At 43.6% G+C, this 21,522-nt stretch overlaps 1 protein-coding gene across 2 annotated transcripts in view; it reads right to left on the bottom strand.

Annotated features, from left to right (window-relative positions):
* Nucleotides 1-21,522, bottom strand: part of sox5 (SRY-box transcription factor 5) — a 229,353-nt gene that overhangs the window by 121,604 nt on the left and 86,227 nt on the right. For both annotated transcript variants that reach the window (XM_034578932.1, XM_034578933.1), the window contains exon 2: nt 21,205-21,282. The gene's annotated coding sequence lies outside the window, so the exon portion shown is untranslated. The remainder of the gene's footprint in view (nt 1-21,204; nt 21,283-21,522) is intronic.

Here is a 21,522-nt window from a genome sequence, read left to right as displayed (position 1 = left end):
GAGGGCTAAAACTAACTAACAAGCCGTAAAGCCATTAACGGCCTGGGCGCTGCTTTGATGGCCAAACTCAAGATTTCCAACATGCTTAAAAACTACACAGGGGGGAGGACAAAAATGTTGAGAGCCTGCAACCGTGTCCTCAGGCGTGTGTGTGTCCGTGTCTGTGTGTGATGTCCGGTGTGTATGTGTGCGTGTGCGTTACAACTGCAACCAAATAAGCACCAAATCAGATGGGTTCCTGTGACACTACCATTGCTTATTATTCCTGCCCTGCAAACTGTTCACCCTAGAAGACACAGACCGAAAAAATACAAACCTAATAAACAGCAAAGAAAAGCTCATCTGTCTGGGCTAATACAAGGCTTTATTGGGGAAGTTTGATGCCAATTCTTTTCATAATCACGTGTTACTGGTCAGATGTGTATAATCAGTATTGCATAAGCAATTGCACAAACAAGAGCGAGGGTCATGCGAGGATTTCAGTTTTGGAACAGCGGCATAACAACACCAACAACGTGGTGATTGTCATGGTGATAGTATGTGACCTCTGACAGGGGAATGCATTGAAAAGACATGGTAAGGTCATAGAGCCTCGTTGGGTTTCACAATTTGCAGCCAGTTCCTTAAAATACAGGTTCATTTGTGCAAAATAGACAAAACTCCTAGATGGAAGAATGTAATCCATGAATCCCAAAAACCTTCTGTGAAAAGGGGGCTTTCTCCCCATTTGTCACTCGGCCCTGTCTCCCTCCATTAAACATTAGGTCATTTGATTATTATTTGAATTTTGATCATCGATTCAATTATGCAGATAATCTTTTTTGAGTTGTGTGTTGTATTGTTTTACAGCAAGTCTGTGTTGACAGTTGTGTTATGTTTGTGATGTTGCTCTGTTTGGTTGTTGCTGTGAAGGCTACGTGGGGTCAGATCAGCAGGTCGATCAGGGAGAGTGACAACAGGTTTGCATGATCGGGTCTGTGAGAGAGGAGGGGCTGGGCAGACTCAAGGGGACAGAGAATGGGTGAAGTGACCTGTGTTGGATTACATTTTAGTCAGGACGTTGCATTTATCTGCTGTATTTGTGCAGATAGATTTAATTGTGAGGTCAGCAGGAGCCCAGAGTCCAAACTTGGTCTTGTCTTGAGTGTGGTTTCTCTTTGTCTTTCTGTTTAGCTCACCTTATACTTACCAGCACAGGTGGTGGGTTCCAGGCAGGTGAGGCTATAAAGGTGAATGCCAGTCAGTAGTGAATGGGGGGGAAGAGAGGAATTGGCAGCTTGTGGCGAGGCTGAAGATTGTTCTAGTTTTGTGCTTTCTCTAGTATGATTTAGTTTGGTTGCATTTCCCAGGGTTCATTTTGTCTTTCTGTAAAATAAAATGCAAATTCTTTTCATATACTCCTGCTTCTTCAGCTACACCTTCACATGACTGATGTTGCTAGAATCAGCAGCAAATACAATATTTAAAAACGGGCCTTTTCTGATTCAGACAAGTCAAATCATCACTCATAGGAGGACAATATCTAAAAACCAAAATATTACCACACGTGTCATTAACTACCAAAATCAAACTAATTTGATTAAGCATAATCATGGGACCTCACTTTTCCCCAGAACATGACAGATAATTAGTTTTTGCACATCACAGATTATGCAGATTCAAACCTTATTCAACACATTGAATGGATTTGAGAGAGAATATGGTGAAACTTTGACACGGGTGAAAACCAGAGTCAAGGTAACCATGCACAGTTTGTCTGGATACATGTGAGGTGAGCGTAAGGGAGGCTGCACAGAGGGAGAAAAAGACACGATTTAAGGTTAAAAAGGACAGGTGCTTGATTTTGATCTGAACAAATGTATGTTAGTTATTAATTATTAAATATCAACACTGTCAACAGGTGGAGCAGCAGCAGAGGCTCTGATTTGCAGCTCATGGTGGCTATTATATTGAAATGCTTAGTGACCCCAATTGACACAATGTGCGGCGGGATAACTATTATGTATTTCATTTTGGATTTATCTGAACAGGATCATGCAAATAACAATCTCCTGCAGCAATTTCTGGGAAGTACCTCGGTGCAACCAACTGTGGTTATGACATTTTACACGGCAAATAATGAAAAGTCATCACGGGCAAACAACATGATGAGGCAGAAGACTGAAGTCGGAAAAAGAAAAATTGCTCAAACGGTTTTCTTTTTGGATTGATTTGAACAGGATCATGCAGACAACAATCTCCTGCGGGCGGTTAAGAAATATCCCTCACCCGCCATCTCACCCGTTGTCACCATATTTTGCACTGTATGTCCGTAACATAATGACAATCATCAGTAATCATCAATGTGATGAGGTGGAAGACAGAGGCCTTAGCTTTAAATACAGATGATAAAGCTTCTAACACAGAATGGATGAAAATATTAAAATAAAAAATAAAAAATAAAAAAATATCTCTGGCTGACGAAGATGTCTGGAGAGTTTGTGGTGATAAGAGCCGACACCGGTGTTTGTGTGTTAAGAAAATGAGGTGATCTCTGCAGCGGAGTTAATAATTATGTGGAGGATTTGATGCTCTTGTGACAGCGTCTGTGCAGAGACACTTGACGGCTCTAACAGCCTTCACCCAACTGCAACACACAAGTTACAGTATACAGACATCAGTGGACTAGAACACACCTGCGAGGAGAGACTGAGTTTAGTCTGAGCCCAGAAACACTCAATCCAACCTCTGTCACCATCACCCACACTCTCTCTCTCATGCTGTAAATCAATGGTATTCAACTGGCGCGTTCGATCCCCGTCCGTTTTCACTTGCTTCTTTTGTGTGGCTTTGCAGATGGTTTCCGTGGTTACATGAGCTCCCTCTGTGGAGGGGACGTGGTTCTTGAAAGCTGGAGACAATCGCAGTTTTCCGTCACACCATCGCCACCTCATGTAGTCATCAACAGAGTGGATTATTGTATCTTGATGACTCACTTCTTACAAACTAATTTGTTTGTAACAGTGTTGTACAGGTGTCTTCCAACTGCTGAAGACAGATACACAACTGCATCTGTATATAATGACGATAACAACTCATCAACTAGATATGCTGACACCCCCCGTATCCTATACTTTTAAAATAATACTTGTTTGTCATCTATCTGTCTATTCATCCATCCATCCATCCGTCCCAAAACCATTTATACTAATTTCACAACTATAGTCTCCAACTACTAGAGCCTCCACATAAATGCACTCTAAACTCTGTTTGCATGGCTCCTGTGCTACCAGGTGAGCTAGTGGGCGGCCCACAAACAAAGGCCTGAGTCCTCCTGCAGCGGCACCACGTTTGCTCTATAATTGTTATTTGTAACCATACGATTCTGTTTATTCCAATATAGATTTTCTGGAATTGGACCTGAAGACACACAAAGTGCACATGCAATGCCTGTCATAGATTTAGGCATCTGATGTTGCCTGTTTGGCTCCAGCTCACCCCTGTGACCCTTACAGGAGAAGCGGTATAGATAATGGATGCACGGATGTTGCCTATGAAAGCTAATGTATTCGGTCATTGTTTTCCGTAGTGCACCAAACAGCACACAACTACAAATGTAGTAGCCTACAGAGCTTTTCATGGTTATGAAGGACAAACTGTTCCACCTGTTACAAGGCTACAGCACAAATCACTGGCCCTTCTCGTCTCCGTCCCTACAGGAAATGAGCGGGCGAATAAGCCGAGATAATTACAGACCAAACAAAAGCTGTCATTTCTTTCTACATCGACCCCCACCACTGCCCACCCCCTCCACCAGCACAACACAGTTTACCATAATCTGTGTCCACTCGGTGAACAGTGTGATCCAAAGCGTGCCGGAACAGCTTCATACACCCTTTCTCCTCGTCTATCCTTCTCCTCGCTCCCTTTGCTTTCCCCAGAACAAAGCGTGTTAACCTTGAGCTGCAAAACAGCTTTCTGCTGGCGTCTGAGGACATATTAGGAAGGTGATTAAGTGAGATTGATGGTACTTTAATTCCCTGACAAAAATAATGGCTCCTTCCTGTTGTTTAATCTTCAATCTTCATTACATGGGGAGACTCAAGAGACTATGGCTTTTTAGCCAAAAGAAGGCCATGCTAACAAAGGACACCATCAAGGATGGTGTATCTACATGTTTAATCAAAATGAATTGTAATTGAAAGTCCAAAGGAGGGTTTGGGAATGCAGCAAACTGTGAGCTGAAAAAAAAAGTTTGTTTAGAAATTTGAAGGTAATTCTTTCAGAGGCTGAGTTTGATGACGTGGCTGCAGTTTCATCTGCATCTGCAAAGTCAGACTCCCTCTGTGTGTGGTGATCCGAGCTTCTCTGTCCTTCTTTTTGGCTGCTCATCTGCCCGGGCGTGCATGTTAGTGCATGTGAGTCCTTCCCTATGAAACTGTTACCCCGCTCCATGTTTATATGGCAAGATGGCAGTGTGATATACAAAGCGTGCCGATGGAGAAATCGTGTTGTTTGCCTGAAAATGCCAACACCATGCCTGTCATCAGTGACCAGCTAAAATATGAATCAAACATCCATCCACCTATCTATCATCCACACTAGGGCTGCACGATATTAGGAACAAATCTGATATGCGATAACATTGTTGAATGTTGCGATGACCATAAAGGACTTGCGATAAATAAACAAATGCTTAAGTGTACAGTGTTAAAGTCCTTCTGCTTTGCTTTCGCTGATAAAATAGACCCCATACAGTAAGGGGTTTATACAGCCACTGAAAAAATGTAAATGCATTATTTCCATTCCAACATGTTTTGTTTTTTTTTACTTCCGCCTGGCTAAGGATACAGGGACCACGGACAGCTCCACAGCCCGAGAGAGACGGCGCACAGCCCGGCCACAGCGCCACCAAGTCCAGGGCGGCACGCAATCCTCCATGCAGAAAAAAACCCTGGACAGGCCTGTCAATGATCTGAATATCTTTAATTTATTACCTCGGGCAGTAGGGCTCCATCTGATTGGCCAAATATGTTGACATGCAGGGCGTGAATGCATGGCACATGGAACACCACTCATCGCCGTACAAGCTGTCTTTTGCAATACATATATCGTGCATGTTGATATCACGATGACGGTCAACTTTAGATATATAGTGTAGCCCTATTCTATACCACTTATCCTCTTAGGGTCACAGGGGAGCTGGAGCCAATCCCAGCTAATATTTGGGGAGAGGCAAGGTAGACCCTGGACAGGTCGCCAGTCCATCACAGGGCCAACAAACGTATACAAATCACGCCTCATAGGACTTCTGTCCTTAACCCTTAACTAGAGTGAGGAAAAATCTCCAGAAAAAAACTATTTAGAGGGGGGAAAAAGACGCAGACACCTCAGGGAGAGTCACAAGTTGGGGACAACTCTCTCAGGACAGACAGAAGTGTATTAGTGTACATCAACAGCCTAGGTACAATACCATTAGTTAACTTGCTGTTGGTAATATTATGAATCTGTTGGCAAATGTTGCTTTCCCTTCTACTGCATTGCTCAGAAGCATCCCATGGCGATGCTGGATGGTTTTCTTGTTGGCTCTCAAGTACACAGCGTAACTTAATTCAGTTGAGCTTCTGGTTGTGTGTTTAGGGGCCACTTTCAATGGGATTCGCCTCGCTGATGGGGAGTTGTGGCCAAAGGGAGGCCAGAGTTGTGGCTGACGACCCATTTGTTTTGATCTGATATGCTAGTGCTCTAGAGTGATATCTAGAAGCAGTGAATATTATATCTAGAACCTTTAAAAAGTGTTGCCTTTTCTCAACTGGGACAAAGTTTGTTTTTGGAAACAGAGAGTTGTCAAAAGACAGCAGTCATTTACATTTTCCCCTGAAGCTTCGCAGCTTGTTTGAGAGTAGCTGGACAAGTTTACACACTCTTACAAAAACTGACCTTTAACCTCTCCATTGTGGGATGAAACAACCACACCATTGCAGGGAAGGTTCCCTTCTTGGCTACAACAAAAATAAGGTTTCAAGTGGCACAGGTTTGATTCTCTTTTGAGTCTCTTGTGCTGGATGGAGTGTCCTTGAGCAAACATTTTCCAGAGGCACTGTTCCAAGCTGACCCTGCACACTAACTTCCCAGTGGAGAGCAGCAAGAAAACATACCATTTCTCCTTTGGGTGATCAATAACGCGAGGGGAATAAAGGCGATAGATGCAGCTTTGGCTACTCGCCCCTACAGTACAGAAGGTCAGAACACAGGGTCAGCTAGAGAGCAGCTAGAGAGCAGCCCTCTCGCAGCTGTCAGGGGTTCACTGTCTTGCTCAAGGACACTTCAGCAGGGAGGGTTTTCTTTGCCGAGATGTGGCCAGGCTTCTTCGTAGAGGGCGGCGTCCTCGCTCCCTACAACCCCCTGCTGCTCTCAAAGAATTCATGTAAATCGTAAATCAAATTCAATGCTGAGGCAGGCAGTAAACAAGTGTGTTGAATGCCCTTTTGGAGCAACAAGGTCTTGCATTTAGGAATGAATGTGAAAGCTCATTTGCAATAATAACCAATGAAACGTTTCCTTTTCATTGGTTATTAAAGGATTCTGAGCGTCTATATTGGTTCTTCTTTGTCTAACCTTACAACTACACGATGCGCAGTTTATATGTAAAACTTAATCAAGCCTCACGATGTAAAGAGACCCACAAAATAACAACAAAGCATCAACTTGTATTTGACTGATGATATACAATATGAAATAAAAATCACACGAACTAACAGTAAATATTGGCCCTTTTCCGAGTTAAGCACATTAGAGAAAAAAGTTTCAATATTTTCTTCCCTGTTAACACACTGTGCGGTCTCTTCCTTTTTTCTTTCCAGTGACATTCAGCCAATTTTCTATGTCCGCCTAATGATTGACTGCAAATAGATGGACTGTCAATACAACAAACAGCACATGCGGATTAAAGGGGTCCTGCTGTGTCCTGGCGACATTTTGACACCGTGTATGTGCATGTGTTAGCGAGCCAGTTTGCGTGTGGGCGTGTGCGTTTGTGCATAAATACACATGTGATGAATTGACTATCCTTGACTGTAGTCGCCCCTCTGTACAATAGGAACTGTAGCGCAAACAAAAACAATCCTTTTAATCTAGTACATCTTTCGCTGTGTCTCAGTCTGATGTCCGACTGCACAAAGAAAGGTCAGGGAGGGCTTGGCTTGGGTGGGTGGGTGGAACAAACAACTGGGACTTGCTCTCTCTCTCTCTTGTTTTCCCTCCATCTCTCTCTCAATGAGGCTTCAAGGTCCGCTTTGGTGTACAGTTACAGTTAGTTTACTCACTATCAAAGCAAACCCAAACTTCTGAGTTTTCTAATATAGTTATCTATGTCTTCGCTCCATGGTTTGGTGCCTGGGAAAAAATGGATGATGGGGTTTTTCATATTGTAAGTTCCTAATAACTGAACTGCCTTGGGAGAAAGTTAAAGAACTTGTTTATAAACTTCGTTCTGTTCCGAATCCTTTATTCTCCACTGTTTCTTCTTGTACTCTTTTCTTCACATCTGCACACAATAACTGTGATAACAGCTGCCATTGTGGACAGGCAATAATCACTCCTGCTTCCAAATAATACTCTGCACTAAATCCATGCCTACCGGATACCACTACACGCTGATCTAACACAAGTTCGATACAGTTTATCAGCAAGAGACGAGGGGGTAGGAAAAGAGACAGCTGCGACGGAAGAGAGAAAACAAGGAATTGAGGGAGAATAGATGAGGAGAAGAAGGAGGGAGGAGTAAGGGGGTCAACGGAGGTAGAAAAGAAGGGATGAATGCAGCCCCTGTTCCTTTTCCCACTGTCTCAAACAAGGCCTGGGTAAACAGGAAGTACAGCTGCGCTCTTCTGTCTGTGTCACTCTCTTTTTTTCTCCTTTTACCTCCTGCACCTCCCAGCCTTTTTCTTCGGCCTGTCGAAAAAGCACGGATCATTCCTCATCCCCTTCAAACTGTTGCATTTACCTCATCTGCTGCTCTAACCTGTGAGAATAACAAAGGACAACAGTTCTGGGAAAAGTGACAAATGTCGTGCGGAGCCTCTTGCCGTCTTCTCGTCACATCGCAAGGAGTCATGATAGTTGGCAATCTGGACACGCAGTTCCCCTCAGTGGGCCCTAATCCCCCTATTTCTTTAAGAGAGAGAGGGAGTAGAGCGGAGGAGAAAGGAGGCATTGTGGCTCGAGACAGTGCAGTAAAAAGAGGAGCGTACAGTACCAAATTGAGGTCGCCGCAAGACAATGGCTGCCCTTCACTGGCTCATTCACACACGGTCTCCACACAGCTCTATCAAACGCCTCTTTCTTTTCTTCTTCCCCTCCTCTGTTCTGTTCTTTCTCTTTCTTTCGCTCACGTCCGCCTTTCTTCTCCTCATCACAGAGGAACGGGGGATAATGAAACCCCAGCTCACCCAGGCTGTTCTGGGGCCCGTTTCAGAGAAGAGGAGCTCTCTCTCTCTCTCTCTCTCCCTCTCACTCTTCTCAATAGGCACCTTCTCATCTTCTCTTTTTTCCCCTACAACCCTACCAGAGCTCCACCCACTGCTTTTGTTTTGGAGGGAGAATGTATAGTTCAGGGAAGTGGTTTGCTTTTTGCCAAGACCTTATATAATCTCTTGGGAACAATTTTTATTGTAATGCTTACCTTCATTTTACACTGTTTTATACAGAACACAATTTTGTCTTTAAGGAAGTTACCCCATGTCTCGCCCAATGTTGGCCGAGATTGGCTCCAATGCGACCCCCAAAGGATAGGATAATAGATAGCTGGATGGATGGAAGCAACATTTTTTGTTTGATCACTGGAAATCCAATAACCCTTCAACATTACAGAAAACACAAAAGCAGAACTGTATCATTTTCAACTATGGAAAAGACAAAAACTGTGGCAAAATAATCTGCCAGAGCTGTTTTTTAGACATAACCAGCGGGTAAAATCCGGAGAACTGGCTATGGAGTTTACCCGTAGTTTGAGGTTTTCTACACAGACGCGTTCACAACAGCATCACATCCCCAGCATTATTCAGCAGGCAGAGGCAGGAAGTGATGTATTAACCCTGCTGCGTAGAGCACGTGGTTTTCTTCATGACACACAGACACCGGTGTCGGCTCTTATCACCACAGACTCTCTAGACATCTTTGTCTGTGTCTTCTATGTGTGGGTCACTGCTTTTTCAACCAGAGATATTTGTTTTCTTTTTGTTTTTGTCATTTTTGCATCTGTTGCGCGTTAGAAGCACCATCAACCCCCACCCTCCCCACTCTCGCTGGGAATCCAGCGGGGGATTCCCTGCTGTGTTCTCACATCGAGAGCTTTTTCGCCAAAGTGCTTGCTCATTGTGGGAACTGTTGGGTTTCTCTAAAATGTTTAAGGTCTTTAACCTTTCATGTAAAGTGCATTGAGATAATGTATATTATGATGTGGAGCTATTCAAATAAAATCTAATGGAATACTGCTGAATTTCTACGGACTTTATACTAGGAGGCCAGGCAGAGAAAAGTACGGAGGCTCTCACTCTCACAACACATTTGCGTTCACACCTGCACCTCCTCTGGAGAAAATACAGAGTATCTGCGGAGTTCAGTGCATGTCTGTAAGCAGCTTGTGAAATCCAGTGGGTAGAAGTACAGCACTATGAGATGTGACTACTAATTCTCAGGCGTTAACAATTTGAATAGCAGGGTAAATCTCTGAGGCCAAAACTAATTTAGTATTGAGGCCAAATTCTGTTATTTGTATACAGTTTGAGTTTCAGGTAGAGGATGAATCTGTTTTATAAAGATGAACCGCGTATGGAGATTTATGTTCGAGTCACTAACTAAGATTAAGATAAGTTTTTCTATCCTGTTGCAGATGAGAGGTTATGGAAGGAGAATTACTCTAATATAGACCTCGCTCTGTTTTTACAAATGCCTTATTCATTGAGTCAAGTATCATATGGACTGCATGTAGAGAAGAAAAGACCATGAACAGTAGAATATGTCCCTTTCTGCCAATTAATGGATTCATGGAATTCACTGTTTCACACACAGACAAAAATCCCTGAATGCCTCTGCACAGAAACAAGTTAATGAGTGAAGAGGGCAAAAACACCTCCGGGCTACTTGGGTCACAAAGGCTGACGATCCACAAACCTAATTTGGCTTGGCAAACCTAATCGTTCAAAACTGATCGAATACAGAGCCTACTGGTGGCCTTTAACCGGTTTATTGCGAGACAAGGGGGAAACAGGGATTGGCATTGTTGTTCAAACCACAGAAAAATTGTTGTCTTCCAATCCCATTTATGCAGAAGGACGTCAATTGCCCACAGGGTTGAGCGCGTGATGATGTTAAGGTGACCATTATTGCTCCACTGGAAAATATTGCTATGATGTTCTTTTGATGGTCAAGAGCTCTCCAGTTGAAGGCAATCATATCACACTGCATACACATACTACGGAAATACAAACACACAAACCCAATCATACACAGAGGGACCTGCAGATACGCGTGTCCTCTGCGATGCTCAAACACATATCATGCCTGGAGTCAAGTGGACAGGAAACAGAGATGTGTGAGAGAATAAATTCATGCCACCGAGCACAGACAGTGAATACTAACAAGAGGAGAGCGGGGACCAGACCAGAGCGCTGGGGTCAAAGGGCCTCACCTAATTGGTTATCTGATATCCTGTAATATACAAAGCAATTGACTGAAAACAGAGTTTTATTTACATTAAAGCTCCAGGGAGTAGTCACAGCAACACACGTATCCATTGTGTTCATACATGATCATACGACTACAAATCTTTTACTGTCTGTAACAGATCAGCTGGAGAAATTGATCAAGGGAAGTTTGACGATTAAAGAAAAGTTTTATTTGCCATTAAAAAACGAAGGGAGCACTTTGTGATAAACTCCATTTAAGTATAAAGCTGTTTTTAATTACAGTTGGATCTTTGTCCTATGCTTACTGCAAACAAGAGGATTTTCAAATGTTAAGCGATTCGAAAAACGTGGAACACCACAGACTTAACGACAGACTTAACCGATTTTTTTTTTATCACGAGAACACAATCACTAGACCATCCAGTTGATACCCAGGGTCGCACAGTACGGCTCTAGCAACAAGTTTGCAACATCCGGTTGTTAAACGCCTTCAGGGGAAATAATTCCAAAAGGATTTCCGATCCGAATTCTTGATGTGCATGAAATGGTTACAAAGTCATCATAAAGATTTTACTGTCCACAGACTGACAAACTGTCTCTGATTAGAGATGATTTATTTCTGTTGCTACTCTCTCTAGAAGAGGGCATCCAAATGAGATGACTCCAAAGGCAGCACACAGAATGATCAGCGAGCCTTCAAACAACCTCAAGGAATCACTGGAGCTTGATAACATCTCTGTTCATGATTTGACCAAACACAAATCATGGCGTCTTCACAGAGAAAGCTGCTGCTCTCCAAAGCCAGTCAAAAACAGTCCTGACGGATTAATGTTTACCAACAAGCTCCTTGACAATGGTGGGAAAGTGTTTTATGGACTAATGAAACTAAGGTTGAATTGTTTGGGAATAACATGCAGCACTAAGTGTGTGGGTAAAAAAGAACCTGGATGAAAGCAGTATCACAACGGTGAGACGAGGTGATTTGGAGATACTTTTCTGCCTGTGGGGCCTGGATAGCTTACCATCACTGTGGGAAAAAGAATTAATAAGTTTGTCAAGGAAAAGTCATGGTGGCCGTTCACTAGCTGAAGGTCAAAAGAAGTTTGGTGATGCAGCAGGAAAATGACTTTGAACATCAAAGTAAATCAATTACAGAATGACTGGAAGAAAAGAGCCCTGTGAATGTCTAATGGGTGTATTTGGTTAAGATACAGCTAATTATAAATAATTGCACGTTATTAGCTAAAGCACATTGTGACTGTGAATTCTTCAGACTCTCGGTTAACATTTTATGACCAATTATCGCAGAAAATCGACCAGAGTCACGTTTTTTCTCTCACGATCGTACCTTTAAAATTACAGCACTAATTTACCTAATGAGACTTTCAGGTCCCAACATATGGTACCCTCCACCCTTAGATTCTCAAATTTAGTTTTTTATTTGGTATAATTAACGTTTTACAAACTTCTTTTTTCTTCTGATAATCTGACATCGGAAAGGTGTACACTTCATACAGAGTGAACTGGGCCCTTAAGATGTCAAAGGTAAACATGATGTTCAGCTTTAAGAAGTAATATAAATATGTTTAAGCAGAAGAAAGAAGAGAGCACTATTAACAACAACACACACAACTAGAGGGTCACTCAGAGAGTGCACCCCCCCGCGAGGCCCAACAGACCCCTTATGAAACCACATTAGACCTCACCAAATTGGACACACATAGACATTAGTCCCCAAAATATTTTTTTCCAGGAAGTTCACAATGTTAAAAAAGAACATAAAAGAAGTCCTGTATCCACCCTTTTTTGAATCCCTATTATAGTAATTTCATAACCAAGTAAAGGTGATACACACATTTTGGAGGACCAGGAATTATCATCATATTATAGTATCATATGATTATAAAAGCAAAGGTCTTAACAGGCAACTCATCATGTGCGTTACTTCCATGCCCACAATCATTTTATCAACAAAGTGTTTTTTAATGGTGAAAAACCAAATTGATAAAATACAAACGCACTCCTCAAAGCCAACTTGACAGCCAGTGGTGACGTGAGGCAAAAGGGAAGGTTGCTATTAACTGAGAGAAACGGTCAATGCTGTGTGATTATTTTACTGTCACGTCGTTGCCATCTCCCATCGCTGCCCAGACAACACATGCAATTTCAAATTGTCAGACAGGAAACCATTGCTGAACATCAAAGAGTGAACTGACAGGTAGGACAACACAGACAACAGGTGGAGAGACAGGCAGACGCGGTGCTAATGGAGATGATTGTGGATGTAGTCAGAGGGGTGACGCTCTGCGGCCCACAGGGAGCAGACAGCGGGCCTGACCTCCCAGTCTTACACAGCGCAGCCACTCTGGCACTGTAATTACCTGCCACGCGGTGAGCGGGTGTGTGTCTGCGCGTGTTTTGGAGGGAGGGGTGTGGTAAGAGAAAGCACTTGCACTTGACCCAACATGCAACCCAACCCTGTGTTTCCCCATAAATGACATGGAGCAATAAAAAAAAAAAAGCACTGACAGAGGTGCCCCGCACACCTTCCTGGGACCCTGACTCCCCCTGGCCCGCTCCCTTCCTGGCTCCCAGTAATTACCTGTGGGCCTGTGGAGGGGTGGGGACCATTGTGTGCTGCCTGCGTAGCACTCACAGAGATGTGGGATTGATGCGCACTCGGCGACCTCTCTGATTAGGGTTAACAGCAGCTTGATTTGCATGAGGAGATGGGGCTTTCATTAGCTCCAGTGGCAAGATCTCATGTGCAAAACACACACATACCTGCGACCATGAACACACACCACACACATGCACATGAGGCTGGTAAATGATTTAACCTTCCAAATGACACAACGCGCTCCTGTTGGTTTGTTTGTTCGGGCTTCTTGGGCATGGAAAGTATCATCGTCTTTGCCATGATTGCTGCACCTTTAAAAGGACAAAACATCCCCAAAATGTGTGAGTAGATTTTCATGTTTGAAGAGTACATAGAGTGTGGATACCCGACCCGAAATGAGCCAGGTTCAAAGAAAAATGTTGAAATAATATTGGGGTTCGGGTTGTGTTCAGCCATGTTGTCTGGGCTATCGCAATCGTTCGAAAAGCTTGAAACAAATGAAAAAGTACGAAGCACACAGAACTTATTTTCTGAACAACTTCAAATTAGTCCTTCGAGAAGAATAAAGCTGCTTCCTGAATCTTTCCAGATGAACGTGTACGTGAGAACACCAATGTCCGAATCAGTTGCTCTGGACATTTTCCACACATGCAGAAGACGGCTAAGAAGATGACGAAGATGCCAGTATGTCGGTGCACTGTAAACAAAAACACTTGCTATTTCTACATCATTTCCTCCTGCATGCTCGACCAAGGCGTCAGTCCTCACCTGTAACTGTTCCTGTTGTTGTGAAAGCAAACTCCAGAAAATGTTAGAGCCCAATTTTTCTGTTTTATGGAGTTTATGTCTAAGAACAGCATCAGTCACATTCGACAAGACACACATTAGTCACATATTCTCCAATTCAAGTAGGCGCCTTTAATTTGATTCAGGCAGTTTCCCTGCATCACATAACACAACCTCCTCCTTCACAGCAATGAGACCTTTTTTCTGGCACTATTTTAAGCTCAGCATTTACCTCCCAATCACACATGCAGAAAATCAAATGATTGTGGCTGTGATAACATTCCAGGGTTGGAGACACTTTGCTTCATGGTGTTAACAAACTGCTGCTCAGCACTGTGGCGGCCGATAGTGATTACACATCTTGCACCCACAGGCAACATGGGATTCCTTTTTCTTTTTTTTTTTTTTAAGAAATAACAGAGGAGTGAAAGTTTAACTGCACATTGTCTTAGCCATGGTTTGCTCCAAGATGTCTATTATGCTCGAGATTCGAAACATGTTTGCTGACCAGGTTTGGCAAAGTGTTTCTGAGTAACGTCTGCCAGAAGCAAATCGAACGGAACGATTCCAACAAGGTAGAACAAAATGTTTTGTACTTTTACCAGAATGGCTCCCTTTACCGAGGCTCAAAACACTGCTTGTTTTCTGGCAATGCTAAACCATCTATTGGTCAACTAGAAAATGTTTGATTTAACCATTTTTTAAAAAAGGAAGTAGCTTTCAAACGTGATGCAGAATACATGCACACACACACATATACAGAGGCCATGCCAGACAATATACAACTGAAAAACAGCTCAGTGCAGATCTGGAATAGAGTCACGCAATAAAGTGGACACTTCACTCAGTGACACCTACACATGCTCTCTCTCCCAAACACACACACACACACACAGTCACACACACAAAGTCACACACTCTCTGTCCTGCGCTGTCATGTATAATTCAGCGTGTGGCTGGGCCGGCAGATGCCTCATCCCCAGGGGGTCCCATCATGCCTTTGCTAGGATGAAACATTTAACAGCACAGGACAAAAAGGAACACACTCAACAAATAAACAGGGAGGCTTTCTGGAAGCGCGCACACACACACACACACATTACATTTGCATTCTCACCATCACATGGTTCCACCCACATACCCCCATTCCAACACACACTCATAGCTCAATTAAGTGATGTCATGATTTAAGAGACAAATTATTTGCAGTATTTTGACTTACATTTTAAATGATGAGTGCACATGTGACACATTTCAGTGTGTGCAGTACTAAAATAATCTTGTATCGTTGTGACCTCCAGGCCCTAACACACACACACACACACACACACACACACATACACGCTGAGAAAGGCAGAGAGACACACTGCTTCTCCTTTAAAAGTAGTGACACTCAGTGAAAACAAATGGCATCTTGACTGCACACACACACACACGCACACCATAAGTGGGTCGTTAAATGAGTCACACAACAACTGTAAGAGTGCTTTTACAGCACCCTAAGTGAATAACTGGAGAAACAACAATATGGCTGCATAATATCAATATCTGTCCCATATTCAGCACATGATGGGGCAGAGAAGGACGGTGTGTGTGTGTGTGTGTGTGTGCGTGTGTGTGCGCACGTGTGTGTGTATGCATGCCTGTGCAGGATGGAGCAAAGCGGAAGAGGCTCTGTAAGCGTCAGCAGATGCTTGTGCTTTGAGCGTGTGTGTGTCTGTGTAGCTGCTTTCCAAGTCCGCACATTTTCCTGCAATTCTCCAGCAGAGTCGTATGTGAGAAACAGAAATTGTAAAATGATATTCAGGTTTGGGTTCGGACAGAAAGCTGCGGCCAGAGGCTCACTCTATAGTAATTGCATAGATCGATACAGATTACGAAAATTATAAAAGTAGCTACAAAGATCGTTGGCATCAGATTACATGACACATTTTTTGTGCATGTAGTTCATCTTAAAAGCAACAAATGGAAAATAAAGAAATGAAAAAAAGGTGAACGTTGACGTACACGAAACTGGAAGAATACATCTCCGGACAAAGAGAGGTGTCACACACATGGAAGACGCAGAGATGTCAACTTGGAAAGACGGGATTCGAGAGTTTTTGGGCGATTAGGGCCAAGGTCTGTGTCGATGGGCTTTTAACAAGTCCAACATGTGATCTCTGCAGCAGAATATATACGTCACGTTCTGCCTCCTGCTGCTCTAACCCGGCGCCACCCTTCCCCTGAATGTCCCTGTTGTTGTGCAGGTGTCTGTCCCTGAGAGTCTCCTCTCGGAAAATGTCCTGTTCCAATTTTCCGAACACTTTCCGGGGTTCAGGTCTGCCGGCCTGACTGTAGTGAATATTAATATTGATGAGATGTAACCTTGACACAGGAGGAGCAGCCTCCTCTCATGACATCAAACAGGAAGACAGGGACTCCAACCTGAGGAGACGCACCAACACATGACTCCTCACCACACCTCCTGCCTCCTCTCCCTCTCTCCATTCATCTACCCTTTTCTCTTCTCCCCTGCTCCCCTCTCTCATTCAGATGTCCTTCTTTCTTAAGTGTCTCTCCTCCACAGCCCTCTCCTCCCTACCTCCTACCACCTTTCTCCTCTCATTTCCCTTTTCTTTAATCTCTTTCTCCACCACCACCCCTCTCGTCTTCCCTCCCTCACCATTTCTCCCCTCTGCTTCCCAGGCCCATCTCCTACTCCTTCATCCTCCTTCCTTTATCGTAACCTTGTCACCTCAAACCTAACGATCTCTCACTTTTCTGTACCACCTCTCCTTCTCATTTTCTCCTTTATTCTTTTCCTCCTAACTTATATCCCCATCTCTTCTTCTCCGTTCTCCCATAACCTCCACTCTTTCCTTTTTTCTAACTTAACTCTCTTTCCATCACTTCTCTCCACCTTTCTCATCTCATCCTCCTCCTCCCATCCTCCTCCTCCCATCCTCTCCCCACCCTCATCACCCTCTCCTCCTCTCTCCCACCCACAATTACCTCTGGTCACTTCGTCTCATGTCCTCCACCTCCTCTCCTCCCTTCAAACTCTTTCTCCTCCTCCTTTTTCTCTCCTATAAAGTTCTGTTCCTTCCCTTTTCCTTCCTTCTCTATCTCCTTTCCTCGTCGGTCTTTACCTTCTCCTGTTCCTCCAAACACGTCTTTCATCTCCTTTCTCCACCCGTCTCCTCCCCTCTTCACCCCTTCACTTGTCTCCTTCCTCTCCTCTAATCCAACCTTACCTCCTAATGCGTCATGTCCTCTACCCACCTCCTTTTCTGTCTCCTCCCATCTTCTGTCTCCTTCTTCACTTCCAACCCCACTCTTCTCCTTCCTTTCTGACCCCACCTGTCTTCCATCCTACCTTTTATGTAGTCAACCCTCATCTCCTCATGTCCTCCACCTTTCTCTTTCTCTCCTTTCCTCCATCCCCCTCTCCTTACATCTCAGGTCCTCCCGTCTTAACCTCCCATTCCTCTCCCCTCTTGGTGATTCGATGACTCTGTGGCTGCATGACTTAACACCCTCTTCCTCTTTTCTCTCCTTTTTTCCATCCCTCTCTCCACTCTCTCTCTCTCTCTCTCTCTCTCTCTCTCTCTCTCTCTCTCTCTCTCTCTCTCTCTTTCTCTCTCTCTCTCTCTCTCTCTCTCAGCTCACTGCCAGGCTAAACTGCCCAAACTGTTCAGCTGCAACTGTTCCAAGCCCAATAATTACAGCTTGTCAGAAAGAATTAATTTTCTCATTTCTCATAAAGACGTGTAAAAAATTACCATGTTATTATAACACCGCCACTCTCTGGAGGCACCAACCAAAACCAAATTTAATTTCAGAAATTCTTCCCTCGCACATTAAATTAAACACATAAATAAGAGTTTAGGAATTGAGGGGGAGGTTTATGGAGGGGGGGGGAGCATATGTTCGTTAGGCCGGCCCCGGCTCTGGGTAATGGCCGTTGTAATGTTTTTAGGGGCCCGGCTATTGGTAAGCACCAATACATTTGCATGATCACCGTCGCGGCAGGCAAGCGAGCTGCCAATTAGCTCTGGACAGTGCTGGGAGAGAGGAGGACAGGGGATCTGTCTGGCATAAGAAACACACTGCAAGATATGGAACGCAGCTAATTATCAAGCTCATATGGGGAATAGCATATTTACTGCTGGGAAATGCTCGAAGGGATGTGCTGCTGTTCACAGAGGATAATATCTGTTACTTCTGAACGTTTATGACTAACAGTGGAGAAAGTCTTTGGGTTCACTGGTGCAATTCCAAACAGGGCAACGGACCTTGAATGAAGATGCAATAAAATCTATTAAACAAAAATTGTTTTGAGCTGAGTATTACAATCCGACAAATGCTCATTTTGCCTCGCTCATTTGGTTGTGTCAGGCTCAACAGGCAGTAGGCTGAAGATTTCTAAGTGCTCTTCTTCCCTGAAGAATCAAGGAACGTTTGTATATCTGGCAGGACAAGGACTCTGCACACAGAAAACATTTTGTGGGCAATGGTCGAAACTGTGTGGAAACGCTCCCCGGTAATCTGTGGTTATGCTTAAAGAATTGGTCATTTCACGCTGCAAATGTGACGTCAACACAACACCTTTTCCTCTCATACTTGCGCTTGAGGCGCGTTGTCTCACTGCAGTCTAAATAGCCGCTGAGAAAAAGTCAAACACCCCCCCCCATAAAAGCAATGATGTAGAAGAGGAAACACAAAAGAACAGTTTTGGCACCAGCTTGTAACCTTTCTTTCTGTTGTGAAGTTTTTTCCCAGAGTTCCCTGCAGAATTAGTCATCTTTACCAACAGTCTGAATAATCTCCTTCCAAGAGCCATCTGAGAATTTCTATGCTCAATAGATGCCGGTAGAGATGGCCCTAGCCTCCAGATTAATCCATGTTGCACTAGAAGCGAGCACAACCCAGGCTTTAGTTTACACGGATTGGCCTGTACCTGTCGACTTGTGCGGCCAGATGATCGGCTCATCTGTGGAACCATGACCCAATCACTACCTCTTCTACCTCCTTTAAAACTCATATCAGCAATCCCATAACCAAAACTTAAGTTTGAACAGACAACTGTGACATGTGGCCTTCCAATTTGCCTGATGCAAATTTGTCCCCATCTGCCCACGTGAGTGTAGATGACGGTGCATGTTCTTGACATGTTTTCTATTTCCCCTGATATTTTCCCAGTTATTTTTGCCTCTATTGAGGGGTCAGTAAGTGTGAAATGCTGTTGTAGAGTGGGGGAGCAGCAGCAAAGGGCCAGGTTTCGACCAACCTCGCAGACTTAAGGACTAGAGTCTCCTTCTGTGTACATTTTGTCATTCATGGTACCCAGGCAACGCATCCTACTGACTCTGGCCATCGTCTGACCGTTCCTCTAGCGCCAACAAGAGGAGAACATGGACATTTTTACTTTTTACTTTTATTTATAGCAGTTGGATGGCTAGTCATGCAATATGGCTTAAGTCAGACTTAACATTTTACATTTTTCATTCTTTGTTATTCAGTTTTTTACAATTTCTAGCAACGACCACATTATTTTCCATGGATAATTACCTCCTTTTAAACTTCTAGTGTAATCTTATTTCTTAATGGCAATAATTTTGTTTACTGCTATTTCATAGTTTCATCATTCACTAATAAAAGATGCAACTAATTAAGCATAAAGTCAGACAGAGGATGTGATAGGCGAGTCATTTCATTTATTGACTACTACTATTCTCACACCATTTAAAACTACGGAATGAGAGATGGGATAAAAGATCTGATGAATCTGAAGCAGCAGACCAGCCCCTCTCGCTCTGACGGGGAACTCCATGCAGCACAGATGAAGGAGGTGTCCCCTCCAACTCCCTGGCACAGCAGAGACAGGGACTTTCCCTGCCTGCAGCACAGGACACACACACACACACACACACACACACTGAAAAAGGTCACCCCTGGTTGACACACACGCAGTGGGCAGACTCATGCGTGATCTGACAGGGCTGTGACAAACATTCATACATTTGTACAAATACACAATACAACCACACACACACACACACACACACACACACACAGGCCATGGTCAGTCTAACCAGTGCCAGCTAAATCTCCTCAGCAGAGAAGTCATGAGGCCACAATCTGTGATCATGACACTGCCTTGACATACACTATCTGGACTTCTTCACGCACGTAAACACACACAAACACAAAGAGTAGACAGTATCAGCCGAGGCTCTTATTTCAGGGTCATTTGTCTTGTATCTGGGTTTGTTATCGCTGTCTTCCTCTGACTCGGGGCCTTGTTCTCTACACTGCGACGTCCACTGCTTTTTTTGTCAGCGCATCCAAGTTTGCCACACCAGAGTTATTCCACTGATGTGCTATAACATTTACAGAAATACACCAGTCAAATTCATTTCTCTGAAAAGTTTTTAGATAAGCAGTCAAAGTTCCCAAGATCAAAAGAACAAAAACACATATGACTCTGTGGAACATTGGGGGGGCTTGTGCAGTTAAAAGAGTGAGACCTAGTGTGGCTGCTGCAGTGTGCAAAGCCTGAAAGGTTGTACAGAACTTACTGCATCTGATCAAACTGCTCTAATTGCATTCCTTAATTGTCCTCATCACTAATATATTGCATTGTATTCTGTATTGTATCCTGGCAGAAAACCGTACGGGTTTACTTGCTTGGTTGCTAAAGAAAAATAAGTCAGAAATCTCAATTTGAGACCCTTCGCACTTTGAGCTTCAATTGGTAGAAACGCAGAAATAAAGTTGTGCACTCAGCTGAGGTGGGAGAGGCTGCTTAGCAATGAAAGCCAAAGTGCAGTGGAAGCATAATTGACCTCCAATGAAGGGATGGAAAACCAATGACTAGACAACCCTTCCTCCAATTAATACATGAAATTTGCCTTTTTTGCCAATTTCATGTTCAATGGAGCTCTTGTCACGACTCTCTGCTTCTTCAATGGTTTAACAGCACAAACCCGAAAATTAGCACCACCAGCTGATTTTCTCAAAGTTCACTTAAGAGCAGTGGATAGGGACACAAGTTCATCGACATTTGGATTTTCTGGAAATCTGGTTGAAATCAGCACTAACTTTGGAAAGAAACCTGGTTATAGACACATTACTTGGAGCACTTACCAGATATGTGATGGAACAACCTGAAGTGAGAAATGTCCAGAAGTGATTAGCTCCACTGTGCACAGAGTCCTCTCACTTCTGCAGGGAGACAAAAAGGAAATAGATGCCAGGAGTGAAAACACTTTAAAAGTTTTGCTTATCAATTCTATTTAACCCTTTTTAAGAAACAATCTTCTACCCTCACATTTACAGAGGACCTGCCGCAGTCTCTAACCCTAGCCTCAATTTAAGCAATCTTCTTAATTTGAGGGGTTTTGTGTCTGGTATAGATTTTATAATTTGAAATTAGAATGAATGTATGTGTAGATATCTGAGTGT

The sequence above is a fragment of the Hippoglossus hippoglossus genome, chromosome 23 (genome assembly GCF_009819705.1).
Source record: "Hippoglossus hippoglossus isolate fHipHip1 chromosome 23, fHipHip1.pri, whole genome shotgun sequence".
In the NCBI taxonomy this organism is placed as follows: domain Eukaryota; kingdom Metazoa; phylum Chordata; class Actinopteri; order Pleuronectiformes; family Pleuronectidae; genus Hippoglossus; species Hippoglossus hippoglossus.
This window is presented reverse-complemented; position numbering and strand designations above follow the sequence as displayed.